At 31.3% G+C, this 22,753-nt stretch overlaps 1 protein-coding gene across 30 annotated transcripts in view; it reads left to right on the forward strand.

The window, feature by feature from the left end:
* LOC145279450 (E3 ubiquitin-protein ligase TRIM45-like) overlaps positions 1–22,753 on the forward strand; it is a 556,560-nt gene that overhangs the window by 397,326 nt on the left and 136,481 nt on the right. The window lies entirely within an intron of this gene.

Here is a 22,753-nt window from a genome sequence, read left to right on the forward strand (position 1 = left end):
GATTCTGACCCAGAAAAGAGCAATTCTTCCTCCTTTGTCAGAAACATTACTCAGGGAATGTGAGGCCTAAAGGATAAACTAAGGGAAGCGAGATACGCGGCTGTCGAAAGTAGAACCAAGATTCAATTTCTGCTCTCGTGATTTGAATTCAGCAAATACAATTTAATAATCCGCAATCGTATCGTTTAAGCCAATTATGCGCCTCCGTATACCAATACCTATTAATATGGAAACTCATTCCACGTTAGTTGAAAATTTTAAAATACATTATTAATAAAATGAATAAAAAAGTAAAATAAAACAAATAAAGATGAATTTCAAGCAAATCAAAAAAAATGTTTTAAGCTAAAAAGAATTAATTTTTAAAAATTAGATTTTTTTCAATGAAATTTCAACACAATACGTTATTTTGTTTCGTTTTTTTTCCTGAATAATTTTTTATATAAATTGTAAAGAAACAAATGTCAATTCACTTGCACATTTTTTTTAATTTTTAAAAAGAAATTATAATGAAAAATACTTACAGTCTCCTTTTAACATGATTTTCTTAAATTATAAAATAAAATTATAAAATAAAATTATAAAATAAAATGGTCAATTTGAAACCGTAAACAGACAGCCGTGTTTTTGTTTTAATTTTGGAGAGGAAATGGTTTTAATGATTTTAACTTATAAAGAGCGACTATAAAGGGAGGTAATTCATTTCTCATTAATTAATGTTTGCGATGATGTTTTTTTTTGTGACACTGGACGTACGGACAAATAAATTGATATTCATACTAGTAGAACCCGTGGGAATTCCACGTTAGTTGAAAATTTTGAAAATATATTATGAATAAAATTAATAAAAAAAATAAAATAAAACAAATAACGACGAATTTAAAACATTTTTTTAGTAAATTCTCTTTATATCTTTTAAAGCTAAAAAGAATTAATTTAAAAATTACATTTAAAAAAAAATTCAACACACAACACATTGGGGTTTTTTTTTCTGAATAATCTTTTATATAAATTATAAAGGAGAATATGCCAATTCACTTGTACATTTTTTTAAATTCTTAAAAGAATTTATAATAAAAAAAACTTGCAGTCTCATCTCAACATGACTTTTTTAATTCATAAAATAAAATAGGCCCAAAAATGGAACAAAAATGCACCAACAAATCCTATGTACAACAAAGTTGTTTATATAAAAAGTAGAATTAACTTTTAAAAATATAATTAAACGGAAATGCTAGGTGCTATATTATAACGTGTGTTCAATTGAAAACATGCTACCTAAATCCACACTATCTATCTATCTATCTATCTATCTGTCTATTTATCTATCTATCTAGCTAGCTAGCTATCTTTCTGTCTTTCTTTCTATCTATCTATCTTTCTTTCTATCTATCTGTCTATTTATTTATCTATCTATCTATCTATCTATCTACCTACCTACCTACCTACCTACCTACCTACCTATTCTATCTATCTATCTATCTATCTATCTATCTATCTATCTGTCTGTCTGTCTATCTACCCACCTACCTACCTACCTACCTATTCTCTCTCTCTATCTACCTACCTACCTACCTATTCTCTCTCTCTCTCTCTCTCTCTCTCTCTCTCTCTGTGTATGTATATATATATATACATGTATATATATATATATATATATATATATATAATAAGACAACAAGAGTATGAAATGAAGTCACAAAACTATATATAGGTAGATATAGAATGGATCATTTATTGAATAATGGAATACAGACAAAATTTGAGGGATAGAAGGGACTCTTTATGCCAGGGCATTTGGAAGCCTAATGCTTCTCACCAGAAGGTGCTAGGTAGCATGGGGAAGATGCGGCGTCTAGCGTAAGGTTCATTAGGGATGAAAAAGATTAAGAGGAATTATAGAATGTTGGGGGAAGCTTTTTTGAATTCTAAATAAATAAGGAGAAGCTTGTCATATATAGTATGATATATAAGAATATATATGGTCTTTAACATAGTATTTATATTAAGGGGTATATGTATTATAGTGTAATAGGGGTTATATTGTTGCTGCGTGTAATTTATTTTAACGGTTTGTGGGGTGTCTATTTTCTATGGAGTGGGTAATTTTGATTGGTGCCACCTAAACGGCAAATGGTGACTATAACATCGTTTATAATTTGGGGGAGGGGGGTATGCAAGGTTGTAAAACTGAAAGGTAATATGCGGTAATATATTTATAGGTTTCCTTCTGTTATGATATAGGGAGTGAACTTTCTCTTTTCCTTTTACGTTAAGCTATATATATATATATATATATATATATATATATATATATATATATATATATATATATATATATATTGTTTCAACATTGATTGAACACGACAGAGTTATTCTTTTTCCGATTTTTCAGGATATCGTTTCCATTCGCCGAGCGGCTTTTTCATTTCAGCTGGTATATTGTATAAAGTGGCGCACAAAAAGTTGTTGTTAAACCATATTCTACTCAAGCACTTTCTATCGATTCAAAGGAAAAGAAAGAGAAAACGATAACAATATCAATTACTCCAGACGACGATCGGATGCACCGATAGAAAGCGCTTGAGAAGAATATGGCTGAACAACAACTTTTGGACGCCATTTTATGCAATATGCCAACTGAAATTAAAAAGACCTCTCGGCGAATGAAAAAAGATATCCAGAAAAATCAAAAAATAGAATAACTCTGTCGTGTTCAATCAGACGTGCTTATATATATATATATATATATATATATATATATATATATATATATATATATATATATATATATATATATATATATACTAGCAAAAGTACCCGTCGTTGACTGGGTTCAAAAACAGCCTACAGAAAATAGACTCTGATTTATGAAAGTATGATAGGTTATGAAAAGGAAGGGTTGTAAAGAGATAGCTTCCAATTTGGTGGTATCAAAACCAAAGCAAAATATGATTAAAATAAAAAAAAAAATAGATAACCCCCATAATTTATTATACCATACCTGTTCACACCGAAACACTTATCACAATATTCTGTGGATCTATATCAAAAAACCTTGTTAAACTTTGTGACATATTTCCATTCTATGGAGGTCAGGCGCGAACGAACACCCAATAATTTTATTATACCATATTTCTTCAAACTGAAACATAATTATCAAAGTATACTTATACAGATAGATATGAAAAGTCTTTATTAAAGTTTGTGCCTATTTCCATTCTATGGAGGGCAGGCGCGAACGCAGACCCCACAATTTTATTATACCATCCCTATTTAAGGTAAAACATACTTATCAAACTATTCTTATGTACATCTATAACAAAAACCCTTGTAAACGTTTTTTTTTTTTTTCATTTGTTAAAATTTTTATTTCCATACTTTGGGGGGGGGGGGCAGGCGCGAACGCTGACCCCACAATTTTAATGAACAATTGTTCTGCCAGATCAAACATACCCATTCCTGTGTCTCGATAGGTCTTCTATCATTATATGTGATCAGTTTTCTATAATAGTCAAAGATATAGGAGCCTAGTCGTGACCACACACACACACACACATAGACGTTCAGCTTTATATATATATATATATATATATATATATATATATATATATATATATATATATATATATATATATATATAAATGTATAGTTTGCGGACATTTTCTATTATGAAACCGTAAACAGACAGCCATTTTTTTTTGTTAAATCTTTGGAGAGGAAATGGCTTTAATGATTTTAACTGATAAAGAACGAATGTAAAGGGAGGTAATTCGTTTCTCATTAATTAATGTTCGGGATGATGTTTTTTGTGACACTAGACGTTCGGACAAGTAAATTAATATTTCTATTAATATTAATTGCTCCAACCCAGTGTGTAATACATGTAATTATTTAATAAGCTTTTTAGAGAAGGTGAATCTCTCGTCGGTGGTTATTCGGGGAGAATTGTTTTGTTTTACTTTTCATCTTCAACGTTCTAGCTCCCTCGACGAAAGGACTGAACGTTGAAATGCGAGTTTAAAAAAATCAGCCTGGGAGCAAGACTATTGTGTATCAATGTACCATATTACATTGGCATTAACGGGATGATTATTTGTTAGCTACCAAATTCGGTACGCCCCTTGCGTACACACGCACATGTACACACATAGTCAACATTTCTCCTTTTAAAAATAATACGATATTGATATAGCATATCTAATCAACCGGTGTCCGTGAAATTTTACACATACCTATCTACACACACACACACACACACACACACACACACACACACACACAAATGCACGCACGCACACATTTATTATTAAAAAAGACGAACGTCTGTGTGTCTGCGTGAGAATCTGTAAATAGAAACTACTCCATATCTCTATGTCTACCTTTTTTTTATATATATATAAAGTCACTTTTTGTGCGTGCGTGTTTGCGTAAGTTCCTCATTGGTTCCGAAACGGTTGAGCCTATCTTTTGCAAATTTCACATAAAGCTAATTTATATATAGTTTATTCATCGTTTTTAAACATTGTTCATGGCCCGATTACATTAAAAAAAAATTATAGTTCGATTTCATTTTTAAAATCATATTTATTGTTCGATTTTATTTATTTATTTATTTATTCCCTAAATTCATAATTCAGGTTTTGCAGTGTTTGATTGTACCCTACTTTACATAAAGAATATTTATCTTTACTCTTATATAAAAATCACTTTGTGTGTGTGAGTTCTTTCCTTATAGGTTCCGAAACGGCTGAGCCTATCTTTTCAAAATTTCACACAAAGCTAATTTATATGTCTGGCAGTGTTCTTAGATATGTTTTGTACAGAAATTCAATAGTCTTTCTTTTTTTTTAAATGAAAAAGAAGAATTTTTACAGGGAATATTTTACATTAAACCGGCCAAGGGAGATAATAAATTTTCAGCAACTCATTAAGTAAAGACAGAACAGATTTATTGCCATCTGGACATCAAGCTCAGTGGTAGAACATTCGACTATGGATCGAATGATCCCCCTATTCAATCCCTGGCGGGTGTACCTCGCCATTTTATTTTATTTTATTTTTTTAATTAATGAGTTCAATTTACGATAACAGTAGAAATACTACTTAAAATCCCCATAAATCATTTCTTCATTTGCATATATTAAAACTAAACATTAATCAAAAGTAACTTTTCCAGGGCATTCATTGTCAAGCCCAAATATCAGCTGACGTGATATTGTAAACAAATGCAGACGGAATTTGATTAATGACATTATTATTTTTATTTCATTTATTTATTTTTTGCGAATTAGTCAACCGAGTAAATTATTCCTCGTAATATATAATATTCAATAGAGGCATAATAATACATATGCGATTTGCATAAATAAAAATATCATTTTTAAGCGTGTTGTATGACCGGGTAACGCTGGTCGCCAGCTACTTAATAATAAACGATATAGATCCATCTAGTTTTGACGTTTGAAACTGGCGATTTCAGGTCTAAATTGTTTTTATTCGACAAAAAGCTTATATTTCTAGGATTTATAAAACCACCAAATATCAAACACTAATCTGAAAACGACAACCTAAAATTTCACACTATTTTCAAACCAATTGTTTATACAAAATCGTGTTGTTTGCGATTTCAAAAAGATGGTGCAATGCACCTGCTCAATATTTGGAAATGTTAATTTGAAGTTTTGGATTAGCGAAACAATCAGTTTGGAACGTCAAATGTCATTTATAGTTGTAATGGTCAAAATAACCAACAGATGGCCAAATTTTCTTTACGATTTTAAATGAGGATACGTGTCCCATATCTAATAATATAAGATACACATTCATCGTATTATTAATATCGTAATATTTTAATCCTTCTATGATTTTTGCTTTACTAGAATCTGCTCTATTCATGAAACGAAGATTTCCATTGAATTGTAAATCATAAAATGAAATATTCAAAGAAAGAGACGAGAGCATGGGAAGTTTGTAGTAAAGATTTTGTGCATTTGTGTTATTAGGTGGGAAGTGGATGTTCATCAGTTAGAAAAATGTTTATATTGAAGGGGGTTAAACCAAATAACTGTTCTAGAGCTATTTTTCTTATTTAAATTATCTGAAGAATTAGGTTCTATGTAATTAATGGTGGTGTTTGAGTGTCCACTTTCCTTAAGGGCATTTTCATAGAATGGTTTATATCTATTGAATATTTCTATTTTAGATGAATTGGTGCTAATTCTTTTCTCAATAAATTTGGGATATGGTTAATAACATTTTTTTAAATTAGATTTTCAACCCAAACAAGGTACATTGCCACTTTGATGTAACGGTCTACTATTAGGGACACAGACTACAGGGGTACTAGGTGGGGAATTGGGCAGCAAGATGTCGGTTCACGTTACAATTGAACTTCTGCATGTCAGTACATGTCAGTTGAGGAAGCAGGAACTTGGAAGGAAATTGCAAAGTCTATCAGTTCTGGGGAAGAAACTACTGGAGATTTTTTTTTACACAGTGATCACCACTTATCAAGGCCCGGAAGCCACTCAGGGATAAGGGTTATTGCAAGTACAGTACGTTAGTGTGGAGATTTGATGAAGTGTTTACTTAAGGAGGCGATTCATTAGAAATTTGTTAACATTGGACTTGAAGACATCCAAGTTGTAGTCCGGAGGGAAGCAGGCAGACGGAACAGAGTTCCACAGGCGTGCAGTTCTAAGAAAGAAGCTTTGTTCATGGAATCCGCGTTTTGATTTAGGCACAGATATAGAGTGGGGGAAATTTTTCACAGTGGATTCAGCTAGACGAGTGTTTTCGTGAAAGATTGGCGAGGGGGGACCAGAGATTGGGGTTCAGACGAGCACCTGCCATGGAAATAACGATAAAACAAGGATAGGCTCGCAACATCTCTTCTGTGGGAGAGAGGTTGCAGGGTAGAGAAAAGGGCATCCCCCACTAAGCCATGAAGTCTATTTTGTACTCTGTCAAGGCAGGATAGGCTGTTTTTAGCAGCTCCTGCCCAGATATGGCAACAGTATTCCATCCTTGGACGTACTTGGCTTTTATATAGATAGAGAATTGCATCAGTAGTGAGATATCTTCTGGAGCGGTAGAAGGATCCCACCATCTTTCCAGCGACCTTGGCAACAGACTTGATGTACGTGTTCCATTTCAGATCAGGAGTAACGGTCAAACCCAGAAGCTTGTCAAAACATGGGGTCTCACCCAGACGAGAGCCATCCATCTTAATTGATGCCAGCTGGGGATCAGAGCCTTAATGATGTAAGGATAGGTGTTTGGTTTTGGATGCATTAAAGGTAACCAGCCACATCTTCCCCTACTGAACCACGCGCTCGAGATCAGAGGAAAGAGAATCCGAGAGAACTTTGTCATTTACAGCCTTTGATGTGTTGCCGTAGATGGTCGTGTCATCAGCATAGATGTCAACGAATGATTTAAGTATGTGTTTAGGGAGGTCATTGATGTAGACCAGGAAGAGAGTTGGGCCCAAGATTTGACCCCTGAGGGACTCCAGCATTTATATTGCAGGCCTCCGATTTTTGTCCATCTACCACTACTCTTATGAGCCTATCGGAGAGAAATGATTTAATAATTGAGAAAACATTTCCAGTTATACCGTAACTGGAAATCTTGTGAAGTAGACCCTTATGCCATACCTTGCCGATGGCCTTTGATATGTCAAGAGCAATTGCCCTAGAAAGGAAGCCTTTGTCAAAAGATTCACTAATTCTGTGGAATATAACCGTCAGCACATCTGCGGTAGATCTTGCAGAGCGGAAACCATATTGTGTGTCACTAAGAAGGTTATTTCTGCTGAGGTGGTTGACTATTTCTCTATTCAATATGGATTCCAGCAACTTACTCATTACACACGGGAGACTTATTATAGAGGGTAGGAATTAGCATGCAGAAGTATTTGATGAAACAACAAGTAAGTCAAAGATCTTACTTGAAAACAAAAAAGTGAAGCAGAGGGAATATAGTTAAGAAAAAGGTGATTACACGTGATTGGATATCCATTCGTGTGTAATCACCTTCACTTTTTTGTTTTCAAGTAAGATCTTGGACTTACTTGTTGTTTCATCAAATACTTCTGCATGAAAAATCCGATCCCGCATTTTGCTAATTCCTACCCTCTGATGAGAAGGAAAGTATTTCTTCGAAACTCCGCGGATAAGGACTATCCATTTATCTAGTGTTTCCTTTTCAGATTAAATATGTTTTTTACTCATTTCCAAGTGTTTTTTAACATATTTTATTAACTGTTTGCTCATATTATAAGCTCTATTTCCTATTTGGTTTTATCGAGTTTTTACATCTGGCTGAGATAATTTTATAAATATTATTTCTTTAATATTTATAATATACTTTAATTTTGCCATCTTGGATCATTTTGGTAAATTTAATTGTAATTTTTATTTCATATATATATACAGTTAAGTTTACCAAAATGATCCAAGATGGCAAAACTAAAGTAAATTATAAATATTAAAGAATTAATATTTATAAAATAATCTCAAACAGATGTAAAAGTTCGATAAGACCAAATAGGAGATATATATATATATATATAAAGCAGTCCAGACTTTTCACCTGAAGGGATCTTAGTTTTCATAACTGCAGATCGAAACATCGTCATGTCAGTGTCGCGACGTTTGTACACGCTTGTATAAATAAAAATATTAATAGGTGCGTGTGTGTGTTCTATTCATACAGGTCTCTTCTTTTGGGATAGAGGCAGTGAAAAAGGGATGATATCAAAATAGCATTTAATCTTATCTACGTGTGTTCATTGCAAACACTCACCACGTACGATACCCCCCACACGCGCGTACACACACGCACACACACACACACACACACATGTATATATATATATATATATATATATATATATATATATATATATATATATATATATATACATATAAGATGGAGTGAGGGAGGCTATGCGTTCTAAAGTAAATGTTATCAACATAGTTTTATCTAATCGGACTCGTCTGCATGGTAAGCTGAAGAGATGCCGAAAATAAATCCAAGATGTCTTCTTTTGAAAAACGGAAATGCATCTAAAGTGTTTTCTACGGTGAAAACAAATTATTGCTTTTGAATCAAATATAAAGAATCATCAGGTGTTTGCAAAATTTATATATTAATCTTATGTGAACGATGAAATATTGATGTTTTGAAATAAGCAAAATTTATATATTAATCTTATGTGAACGATGAAATATTGATGTTTTGAAATAAGCAAAATTTATATATTAATCTTATGTGAACGATGAAATATTGATGTTTTGAAATAAGCTCAGTAAAAATTTAACTACAAAACAAAATGGCCGACTAAATAATGTACTCCACGGTATAGGACAAGGGGAGTGAACTCTGCCACTGGTATTCTATAACAGCAGACGGAGTTTATCCTTTTATTAATTTTATATGTAGAAAGGTGTATAGGATATTTATCATAGTCTATCAATCTTCTACATTACACGCTATATAATATGCTCCTCCTTTATTTAGAATTTGATAAAACTCCCTCCAACATCATCTATAATTTTAATTGATCTATTTCGTTCCTAATGAATCTCACGCTAGACGCCGCATCCCCACTATGTTACGTAGCATCTTCTCTACTCTTCTGATGAGAAGCATAAAGCTTCGATATACCTTGGCATAAAGAGTTCCTTCTATCCCCCAACTAAACGTTTGTATTCCCTTATTGAATAAATGAACCAATCTATATTCACCAATATATAGTTTTTGTGAATTCATTTTCCATTCCTATTGTTCTCCTATATAAGCTCTAATGAAACTTGTTGAGCTTTATATTGTCCTGATAAGTCTCCTCTTATAGAATTGAACTCACTCTTTTCTTCTAACTCACTAAGCTATATATATATATATATATATATATATATATATATATATATATATATATATATATATATATATATATATATATATATATATATGCATGTGTATATATGAGAGATAGAGAGCATGTACTGATGTATATGTGCACACTCTTTTCCTCTAACTAATAAGCTATATATATATATATATATATATATATGTATATATATATATGTATATATATATATTTATATATGCATGTATATATATATATATATATATATATATATATATATATATATATATATATATACACACACAAGTACATAGGTTTAATAAAATATGTTAAGAAACACTTTAGCAAGAGTTAAAAACATATTTATTATTCAGAAATGAAAGACAAATAGAGGTTAAAGTTCTTAAGACGCAGAGTTTCGAAAAAAATACTTTACTTTTCGTCAGAGGGGAGGAGTTAGAAAAATGCATATATATATATATATATATATATATATATATATATATATATATATACTAGCAAAAGTACCCGTCGTTGACTGGGTTCAAAAACAGCCTACAGAAAATGGAATCTGATTTATGAAAGTATGATAGGTTATGAAAAGGAAGGGTTGTAAAGAGATAGCTTCGAATTTGGGGGTATCAAAACCAAAGCAAAATATGATGAAAGTAAAAATAAAATAGATAAACCTTGTTAAACTTTGTGACATATTTCCATTCTAAGGAGGTCAGGCGCGAACGAACACCTCATAATTTTATTATACCATATTTCTTCAAACTGAAACATAATTATCAAAGTATACTTACGCAGATAGATATGAAAAGTCTTTATTAAAGTGTTTGCCTATTTCCATTCTATGGAGGCCAGGCGCGAACGCAGACCCCACAATTTTATTATACCATCCCTATTTAAGTTAAAACATACTTATCAAAGTATTATTATGTACATCTATATCAAAAACACTTGTAAACTTTTTTTTTTGAATTTTTACATTTTTTATTTCCATACTTTATGGACCAGGCGCGAACACAGACCCCACAATTTTAATGAACCACCATGCCGCCAGATCAAACATACCCATTCCTGTGTCTCGATACATTTTCTATCATTATATGCAATCAGTTCTCTAAAATAGTCAACCATATACGAGCCTATTTGTACCAGGCACACACACACACACACACACGCGCGCACACGCACACACAGAGACATTCAGCTTATATATATATATATATATATATATATATATATATATATATATATATATATATATGTTCAACAAGAAAAATTGATGATGAAAATGAAAATTGATTACATAAGAATATTTATTAATCTATCAAAAATTCAAACAACAAAATATTTCTAGAAAAGAAGGAGACAAACAATATATGAGAGAGGTTTTAGATCACTCCCACTGCAAGAACTATGGCAGCGGAATACAAAAGAAGGATTGAGAATTTAGCATCTACAAAAAACTCTGACTTACAAACAGTTCCTGAGCAGCCCCATTGGCATTCCACAGTAAGGGCGACTCCGATGATTAGCAATAGATTAACTCCTTCTTAAAAAGAGAAGGCAAAGCTTGGGAGTGTGTACCTCTTAGAACTGCACGGAACCAGCATTACACCACAATATCAACAGGGTTCAGGTTATTACAGGAATGATCGAATCCCTGGATTTGGGAGGCTGAGGATAAAAATCTCTTTGAACCAATCAAATTACATCATACATTTCATTGAACCAATCAAATTACAGATACATTTCATTGAACCAATCAAATTACAGATACGTTTCATTGAACCAATCAAATTACATCATACGTTTCATTGAACCAATCAAAATACAGATACGTTTCTGAACCTTGTTAAGAATCCTCAAATGGGATAATGATTCAACAGCCGAAATTGACAACAATACTCCTTGCATGATCTTATATTTGTGGAGGTATAGAATAGTTTTAGGTGTGAGAACGTGTTTAGAGCAATAAAAACAACCGACTCTACGAGAAACAAGAAGAGCAATGGGTCAAATGTATGAAATCATTTCTTCAAACAATTTTTTTTTACTTAGGAGTCACCACTTATCAAGACCCGAAGGCCACTCGAGGATAAGGGTTAATGAATGTAAGGTGGTAGTGTAGTAATCGTTAATGGTGTAAATTGGGTAGAATTTCATTATTTATGGGGACAGCTCAACAAGAATTTGTTTACATTGGATTTGAAGGTTACCGTGTTGTATTCAACTGGGAAGCAGGCCAGCAGAATAGTGTCCCACAGGTGGATAGTTCTAGGAAAGAAACTTTTTTCATGGAAATGCATTTAGATTTAGGCACAGATAGAGAGTGGTGGAAATCGTATATAGTGGTTGTAGCTAGTCGAGTATTTTTTGTGAAGGTTTGACAAGGGAGGGACCATAGATTGGAGTTCAACCGAGCACTTGCTATAAAAATAATGGTAGAGCAGAGACTCTTCTGTGGGAAAGATATCGCAGGGAAGAGAAAAGGGCATCACCTACTAGGTTTTGAAGAATGTTTTTTACATAGCAGTCACCACTTATTAAGGCACGGAGGCCACTCGAGGATAAGGGTTACAGTAGTCAAAGGGGCAATACCATAGTAGTGTAAATTTGGTAAATTGGATTACTTAAGGGGAACGGCTCATCAAGAATTTGTTTACGTTGGACTTGAAGACGACCATGTTGTAGTCAGATTGAAAGCAAAATAGTTCCACAAACGGGCAGTTCTACAAAAGAAGCTTTGTTCATGGAATTTACGTTTTGATTTAGCCACAGATAAAGAGTGGGGGAATTGTTAATAGTAGTTGTGGCTAGACGAGTGCTTTTGGTGAAAGTTTGGCGAGAGGGACCATCGATTGAATTTCAGATGAGCACGTGACAGACTCGCAACGTCTCTTCCGTGGGAAATGTTTCTATGTAGGCGTTGTGGTTGGAATTTCTATCAGACGTGCAGGTGTAACTGAGCTCAAGAAATTACCCATTATGGATATTTTTATATCCAATAAATGAAATGTAATGTCTCTTGACCGAGAAATATTATTTTTTAAGTAAGCTTCTTTAGAGGTCATATAATGTATGACGTAACTGCTGACGTCACTAGCAGAAACCTGATAAGCAAACCAAGATTTGTATTACAAGAAAAACAAATAATTCGACTTCTTCAAGAATAAGAAAAAGGAAATCATATTTTAGATATTATGTCAAAATAATATTCGGCGCTTCTACAGAATTGGGACGAGATTTTGTAGTCAATAAATGGAGTTATCAGATTTAAAAAAAAAACGATGATTTCAACTGATTTTTTGTCAATTCTAATAATTTACAATAGTAGCTTCCAAATCATGCAATCGAAATTGCTTGAATATTTACTGAATTAGTAAACAAAACAACTTTAATCGTTTTAGCAGGTGAAAAATTTCCGCCATTTTGTTTAAATCAAAACGAAAAATTACCTCTCTTTTGAACTCTACTATATCTTACGGTCGATTCATCCAATTCTATTTTGTTTAATAAATAATTTTCTACCTTATCGATTTTCGTAATTTTTGGATATAATCATCTTAAAAATACGAGGAATACGTAGATACCACCGTGTTCATGTGAAATTCTGTTTTACGATTTCAGAAATTTCGTCCCAATAGTGTAGAAGCGCCTAATATTTTGCTTGTTTCTTCCTTAGTCCAATTTTTAGACTATATATATTTATATATAAATATATATTTATATATATATATATGTGTGTGTGTGTGTGTGTGTGTGTGTGTGTGTGTGTGTGTGTGTGTGTGTGTGTGTGTGTGTGTGTAATATGAAGGTTTTTTCCTCCATGATAAAAGCGTTGTTTCAATTATAAATGTAAGTTTAGTAAGCCAATTTAACGCAAAACATTTTCTTTATTTTTCTTCTCCCTCGTGACAAGGTGCCACTATGAAAAATAAGATCCATAACATAGTTTAAGTTTAAATTCAAGATGCCACGGAGGAAAAAAAAACATTGTTTCTATCCTGAAGAAGGTGCTATGACGTCGAAAAATTTGATTTATAAACAAATATATGTTTATTTATTTTTATAAAAATATCTGCGTTTTTAATTTATATGCATTAATGATGGGACGATTCTAATATTTCCCCGATTCCAATACGATTACCGATTCTGATTCCGATCCTTAAATATTTACCATAAAATTATTTATTCCGGATTACCATCAGAACACATGTTACATGTGCACATATTTTCTCAAATGTAAAAACACACTTGCGGGGGTGATCTATAGACTTTAGCTTTATTGGTAAAAAAATGAAACGATTTTTTACATTTTTTTATAATAAAAAACGTTTTATAATCAACTAGTGGGGGTACCCGGCGTTGCCCGGGTGTTTGGAGATGTGTGTGGTGTTAAATAAAAAAGAAACCGGGGGTAGGATCGAACCCGAAGCCTGAGGCGAAGCTTGAAAATAAAATCGGCCAGCCAGAATGAGTTACTGAAAGATGTTTGAATTTATTTAAGTAAGAACCAAATTGACAGGTGCGCGCACGCCTATTCAGCAAATAAGGTCAATGACCAGGTTTGTTTGTTATAAGCGAAGTAAAAAAAGAAAACAACGTTAAAACTTAAGTGGTGGGGGGTAATCAAAACATCGAAAAAAAACACAAAAAAACTAACGTAAGGCAAACGAACGATGTAAATGTAAAAATCGAAAAAACAAAAAAAAAACAGAAAAACGAACACGTGAAAAATGGCTTAAATAAGCCTGTTTCGATATGAAAATTTAAAAAATCGGCGGATACCAGGTTGTTTAGTGTTGTGTGGTTGGGGGTGGATAAACAAATAAAAAAAAACAGAAAAACGAACGTTACGTGAAAATGGCTTAAATAACACTGGTTCATTATTTATATTTAAAAAAATCGAGAACAAAAGACATCTCACACCACGATTCGGACCCAAAACGTTTTGATAATGAACAAACGCGCTAACCAACTGAGCTAACGCGACGTACATGAAATTTAGTCAGTTTTTCAACTATTGAAGTAAATCAGGTCATCAATTCATCTGACGCATGTTTAGAACCGGTCGTCGTCACGAGAGGACCGTTTTTGTTGACCCCCCCCTGTCGAAAATTGTCGATTTCGGGGTGAAAAAATGTACGTCTTTGGCCAATTTTTCGATATTTTTCGAGCGAAGGATGGAGCTTCGATATAATACCGAGTTTGTTAATTTTCGTCGTGTCTGTCGAAAGATTTTAGCGGACACACAAACACACATGCAAACATACAAACATACATAAACACACACACATTTTCGCTTTTATATATATAGATAAATATTTATTATTTTATTATTACTAGTAGAAGTGGATGGTTTTGTTTGAAACAAAATTAAATAAAAAGATAATTAAACGAATCGTTTTAGGGCATCCAAACATATAAAACACCTTTTTCCGATTCCAATATCCCAAAAAGTTCCGATTTTTTTCCAATTCCCAGTTGCGATTCGGATTAATCGTCCAAATTATATATATATATATATATATATATATATATATATATATATATATATTGTTAAAAACAATACAAAGATTCTATTTAGTAATACCTTTTTTTAGTTTTTCAATCTTCCCTATTATTTTTTTGTATATACATCGACGGTATGAATGTATGGTCCAATCATGTTTTCTTCTCGATGTGTCTGCGTTTATTTTTAACTTGTCGTGTAGTCGTCTATGCATCATCAGGAATGTGTGTGAGCCTCTGCAGGGAATTATGGGAAAATTTATTTAAATAGTAGTATATAATATATATATATATATATATATATATATATATATTAAGTAATGTGATTGATAATTTAAAATTTAAAAATAAAATTATAATTAAATTAAAAATCCGTTTCATAAGAAGGAACAACAACAAAATCAATTATCTGTACGATCGTTTCGGAAAACAATGCTTTTTATTGTGGTATACATCAAGTTACATACAATAATTACATATAGTTTTTTAATAAGCAAGGTCTCCTCGTCAGCAATGTTAGGTTTTATTTATGGTGTCTTTTAAATTCAATAAAAACCCTGGTTAAGGAGATTAATTTTCTAAAACATTCTTTGCCTTGCTTAGAATAATAAAAATTCTTTGATATGAAACTCAACCACTTCATTTCATTTCAATGAGAGTTTTTTCAAATTCATTGAATTACAATTTAATTTATTTGCTCTATCTTGCATATCGAGCAATTCTTGTTTAGATGGGATAACTTATAGAATATTACTGCCAGTAATATTTTGTAAACCTACAATCTCACGTTTACATAACCACTGATTGTTAAATAAAAACTATTCCGAAGTATATATATATATATATATATATATATATATATATATATATATATATATATATATATATATATATATACATTTCTTTTATTAAACTTTCGTCATTTGATACGTGAAACATGAAAAGGATATTCAATGATATAAAACAGCAAGTGCATCCCTCAAAAAAAGGGAGCAAACATAATTTACCCAACCGTGTTGCCAGTCCTGATATGCGTGAAAACATATTTGTAGATCAAGAATTTATCGAAAAGGTTAAGATATTAGTTGTCATGGGCGTCGGCCGAAACGGCACTTGATATCATTGAACGTCCTCTGCTACAGTTTCGTGTCAGCCATCTTGGAATATGCGCTTAGCTTTATTGTACCATGATACTGTATTACGTATTTTGTTTCAGTATTGATTCCAACAACAAGTACCAGTACCATAAAAATGTACATGCGACATGTAGAATTACAAAGAAACGTTTGTTTTATCATTCTTTGAGTTAGCCTGATGAATTACTGCGTGGAATGAAACACAAATGTTTCTGCATATCCTATTTACCATTAATATTATATATATATATATATATATATATATATATATATATATATATATATGTTTGGAGATCACCACTTATCAAGATCCGGAAGCCACTCGGGGTTAAGGATAATTGCATGTACAGTAATCAAAGGGATAGTATCGTAGTAATCGTTAGTAATGGAGATTTTATAAAGTGTCTAACTTAAGGAGGCGGTTCATCAGGAATTTGTTTATGTTGGACTTGAAGACATATATATATATATATATATATATATATATATATATATATAGAGAGAGAGAGAGATAGATAGATAGATAGATAGATAGATAGATAGATAGATAGATAGATAGATAGATAGATAGATAGATAAAATAAACTAAAATAATGGGCCATCAAAATAATTGGACCATCTTCCAATTACGTGATTTCCTTGGATTTTACTTGTGCAAATGGAAATTTAATTAACTTTCTAGGAGTTACATTTTTGGATTTTACTGTCATTGGATACTTTACCTTTCACCAGACTATCCATTCTCGTGAAATCACCTTTTTCTTCACCATATTCCCTCTGCTTCACTTTTTGTTATTAAGTAAGATCTTTGACTTACTTGCAGTTTCATCAAATACTTTTGTATGCAAAATCCGATACCGTATTTTGCTAATTCCTACCCTCTGATGAGAAGGAAAGTATTTCTTCGAAACTCCGCGGATTAAGGACTATCCACTTATCAAGTGTTTCCTTTTCAGATTAAATATGTTTTTAACTTTTTTTTTTATTAACTATTTGCTTGCTCTCTCTCTCTCTCTCTCTCTCTCTCTCTCTCTCTATATATATATATATATATATATATATATATATATATTAGTGTTGGGACGATTAATAAGAATCGGGATCAGGAATCAGAAAAATCAGTATCTTGAGTGTATCAGAATCGGAAAAAATATTGTGCTGATGTCAAAAACGATTCCTTTAATTATCTTTGTCAAGTTGATTTTATTGAAAAGAAAATCTTCCATTGCTGGTAATAATAATAATAATAATAATAATAATAATAATAATAATAATAATAATAATAATAATAATAAAATAATCGATATTTATTGATTTTAAAACTAAAATCTATAGATCATCCCCTGCCCATGTGTGGTTTTACGTTTGAAACAAATGTGTGCATATTTAACATGTGTTTTTAACATAATCAGGAAAAATAGCAACTTTATAACTAAATATTTAGAAATTTATAAAGAACCAGAATCGGAATTTAGCACGGAATCGCTAATTGTATTGAAATCGGGGGAAAAATATTATAATCGTTCCATCACTAATATATATACTAATAAAACATATATATATATATATATATATATATATATATATATATATATATATATATATATATAGGTGTGTGTGTGTGTGTGTGTGTGTGTGTGTGTGTGTGTGTGTGTGTGTGGAAATATAAATTATTACCTTATAATATATACCAATCCTTATTTAATAAGCTCAAAGTAATTACAGAGCAATATAATGAATAAATGACAAAATTCTATATTCCAAACTTCATGATGTTGACCATCTTACAATTTATTCCTTTAATTCAGTTGACTTTTACAATTCTTGACAGTATCCGTTTGGTAGCACAAAATCACTCACTTAATTATTATATCAGTCAGTGAATTTATTTTGCCCTTAACTCATCAGAAGAAATAGCAACAATCAATCCGTCAAAAGGAGATAAAGTTCGTTTTGACATGATTAAAAATCCGAAAGTTGGAAGAGAAGCTAAAAATACCTTATAATATGTTTACATTACGCCATTTTGAATTGATAGGCTTTAGTAGAGTGTATTCTAATTCACGCTGTAGCTGTTCATTTGAATGTGAAATTATAAAAATTAGACAGTCATCTCATAAGACGTATAAAAATAACAATTTTAAATGAGTCTACAAAAGTCTGGAAACTTATTGAAGACACCTCGTATATCATGGGAAATCATGATTCAAATTAGAGCAAGGCCCGATAGAAGCAAAAAATTGGGAGATGAAAGAATATCAAACCTAAATTGATATATCTATGCGACAATTATATCAAGCCAATCGATTAAAGGGTAAGAGTTAGGAGAAAACATTTATCTGGGAATAATTTCCTGCCTAAAATGTAGTAGGTGAGAGAATGGCTACGGAAAGAGGGGGGGGGGTGAAGTAAAATCAAATGTTTATTAAAACAAAGTGAGGGTTTGAAAAGGGTTTGATGGTATTGATTATCTTTGGAGTTAAATAATTTAAGCAATGGTCATTTTCAAGACGATTCACAAGTAACAGTTATGATTCTTCAAAGGTATAGAATGCTGAGATCAAAAATGGTATATATAGCAATTTTAGTCGGTGTATGGGTCGCTATGTGATTTAAACGGCACAATCACGTTGACACACTGGTTCTCGTCAGATCACCGAAGTTTAGCAACGTTGAGCCTGGCCAGTACCAGATGGGTGACACCTTGGGAAGGCGAGCTGCTGTATGTACCGCGAGGTAAAATACAAGTTCGAGAAACTGGTGGGGTCTATCCTTCTCTTGAGAGTAGATGGGACTCTCTTAAGCCTCCTAAGGTACCCTATCTAGTAATAGCGTCACGATGAAAAAAATAATAATGATAAATCTGGCGATTATTATTAAAAATAATAATGATAAATCTGGCGAAGCATCAAATAATCAGCTAGCAACGAGATTTGTATTACAAATTGGTATTAATGGGTAAAACACATTTAAATTATTTATTTCAACAATTATGAATTAAAAGAAAAATCAATTGAAGGGTTGTAATTCTGTAGATGCAATCATAATTAAGTGGGTATTCCTGTTTATCTTGGCAATTGCAATTGGTTTTAGGCTGAATAGGTATTAATAGTCTTAGCAATGTACTCTATTGAGAACATTACTAAGAAAATTAATGCTTATTCTGATAAAATGAAATTCAACCAAGATAATCTCTTTAGTCTGTAATTACGCAAAATTTGGCAAAGCAAAAACAAAACAAATATAAAAATGTCATCCAATGCAAACAATAATACAAACAATAATACAAACATTAATACAAACAGTAATACAAACAGTAATACAAACAATAATACAAACAATAATACAAACAATAATGCAAACAATAATACAAACAGTAATACAAACAATAATACAAACAATAATACAAACAATAATACAAACAATAATACAAACAGTAATACAAACAATAATACAAACAATAATACAAACAATAATACAAACAATAATACAAACAGTAATACAAACAATAATACAAACAATAATACAAACAATAATACAAACAATAATACAAACAGTAATACAAACAATAATACAAACAATAATACAAACAATAATACAAACAATAATACAAACAATAATACAAACAGTAATACAAACAATAATACAAACAATAATACAAACAATAATACAAACAATAATACAAACAGTAATACAAACAATAATACAAACAGTAATACAAACAATAATACAAACAATAATACAAACAATAATACAAACAATAATACAAACATTAATACAAACAGTAATACAAACAATAATACAAACAATAATACAAACAATAATGCAAACAATAATACAAACAGTAATACAAACAATAATACAAACAATAATACAAACAATAATGCAAACAATAATGCAAACAATAATACAAACAATAATACAAACAATAATACAAACAATAATACAAACAATAATACAAACAATAAGCAATATAAAACCGCACACAACGAAAGAAAAATATATTTTTAATAATTAATCTCATGTTATTGCTTATGTGTTGAATCGTTTTAATTGTTCTCTTTGGCGATATTGTATGAAGTTGATTTATTTAATTTATTTTTAATTAATATTTAATTTAATGTATTTTCAATTATTATTATTATTATTATTATTATTATTATTATTATTATTATTATTATTACTGACGCTGAAGTAAGCTTATTTTTATTACTATCAGAGTTATTTCCCCCTTTAAGCTATGAGAGTTATTTTCCTTTTAATTTTTATATTATCTCAAAATAATTCCAAATTAATTCAATGATATAACAACCAGTACGGACCCGACGATTGGAAGAACAAACACACACACACACACACACACACACACACACACACACACACACACACACATTATATATATGTGTGTGTGTGTGTGTGTGTGTGTGTGTGTGTGTGTGTGTGTGTGTGTGTGTGTGTGTGGATTTATAAGACCAAAAAATTCAACCTTGATTGCTCTTCAGGGCCTGTGGCGCAAGAGATAGAGATGCAGAATATCTACGATTCCAGATGAGCATTGTCTGGAGGTAACGGTTTCAATCCCACCTAAAGCCAAACCGTGGTGAGATGACAGTAACTATTTAAGGCAGTAATTTCTATGGATGTAGTTGGAGGATTCGACATTCCTCTCCAGTGTCGGTTTACCTGACGAAGACCAGAGGAATAATTGGCCGAAACGTCGTAGAAAACAGAAGATAAGGATAATAGTCCAAATAATTAAATAAAATTATCTTCTTTTGTTTCTTCTGAATGATTGCTGACATGACATTAAAATTATAATCGTGTTTTACTGCAGTTGCAGAGGATTGTTATCTAAAGACGAACAGGATTTTGTTTTGTTTCATATAGTTAAATAACATGAATTGGTTGGCCTAATTTATCTGGAGGAAAATACTAGATCTAGTATCAAAATATTTTTGTTCATGTGTTTGAATGAAGATAGCGTTTGATTTACTAGTGAGCCATGATTTAATAAACTGTTTTGTTTTTGAAACCCTGAAACTGATGCTAAACAACTGATGATCCCTTTAAGAACGTCCATACTATTGTTAGTTCGTGTAAGTAAAACTATTGTTAGTTCGTGTAAGTAAAACTATTGTTAGTTCGTGTAAGTAAAACTATTGTTAGTTCGTGTAAGTAAAACTATTGTTAGTTCGTGTAAGTAAAACTATTCAGCGATGCAGGAAATTAATTGACTTACTGACAAATTAAATTTTCAACGAAGGACATTTTTTATAATTTTAAAAGTTTTAAAGAAACTTCAAAAATGTGGGAGGGGGGTTACAAACATATTTAAACAAAGTCCCTTCATCAGCGAAAATGTGGGAAGGGGATTAAAGACTCCAAAATAAACTAGCATTTTTATAGCAAGGCAGATATTCCTTTTTTTCCGTCCGTTTTTAAAACTTATTATTTCAGTCTAGCTATTCCTTCGCATGTTGTTAAAAGTACAAATTTTAACAACATGCGAAGGAATAGATGGACTGAAATAATAACAAGCTTTAAAAACGGACGAAAAAAAAAAAGGAATATCTGCCTTGCTATAAAAATGCTAGTTTATTTTGGAGTCTTTAATCCCCTTGCCACATTTTTGCTGATGAGGGGACTTTGTTTAAATATAACAAAAATCTTTTTATCAAATTATTCTGAAAGACATATTGTCTATTTTAATAAAAACATCGTTTCCGAAACGATCGTACAATCTATTGATTTTGTTTGTTTTCCTTTTGAAACTAATTTTTAATTCACAATTATGAATCATTTTACTCAATATTAAACTAGCTCTAGAGTATCTATACCTATCGAGCTTATTATATATCTACATTACAACGGCCACTTTTTTCTTTTAATAGTATTAATTAATTTACTAGTACATTAAAATAAACTCTGCTCTTTAGACTCTAGGTCTAATTCTCTCAATATATATATATATATATATATATATATATATATATATATATATATATTATAGTAAGTTATGAAAATATACTATAAGCTACACAGAATATTCCGCGTTTCATTCTCGTGAGAATTCGTCATAAGCCTGACGAATCCTTTTTTTTTTTTACACAGTGGGCACCACTTATCAAGGCCCGGAAGCCACTCAGGGATAAGGGTTATTGCAAGTACATTACGTTAGTGTGGAGATTTGATGAAGTGTTTACTTAAGGAGACGGTT

Source organism: Euprymna scolopes, chromosome 1, assembly GCF_053919585.1.
Source record: "Euprymna scolopes isolate OS-2025 chromosome 1, ASM5391958v1, whole genome shotgun sequence".
Taxonomy (NCBI): domain Eukaryota; kingdom Metazoa; phylum Mollusca; class Cephalopoda; order Sepiida; family Sepiolidae; genus Euprymna; species Euprymna scolopes.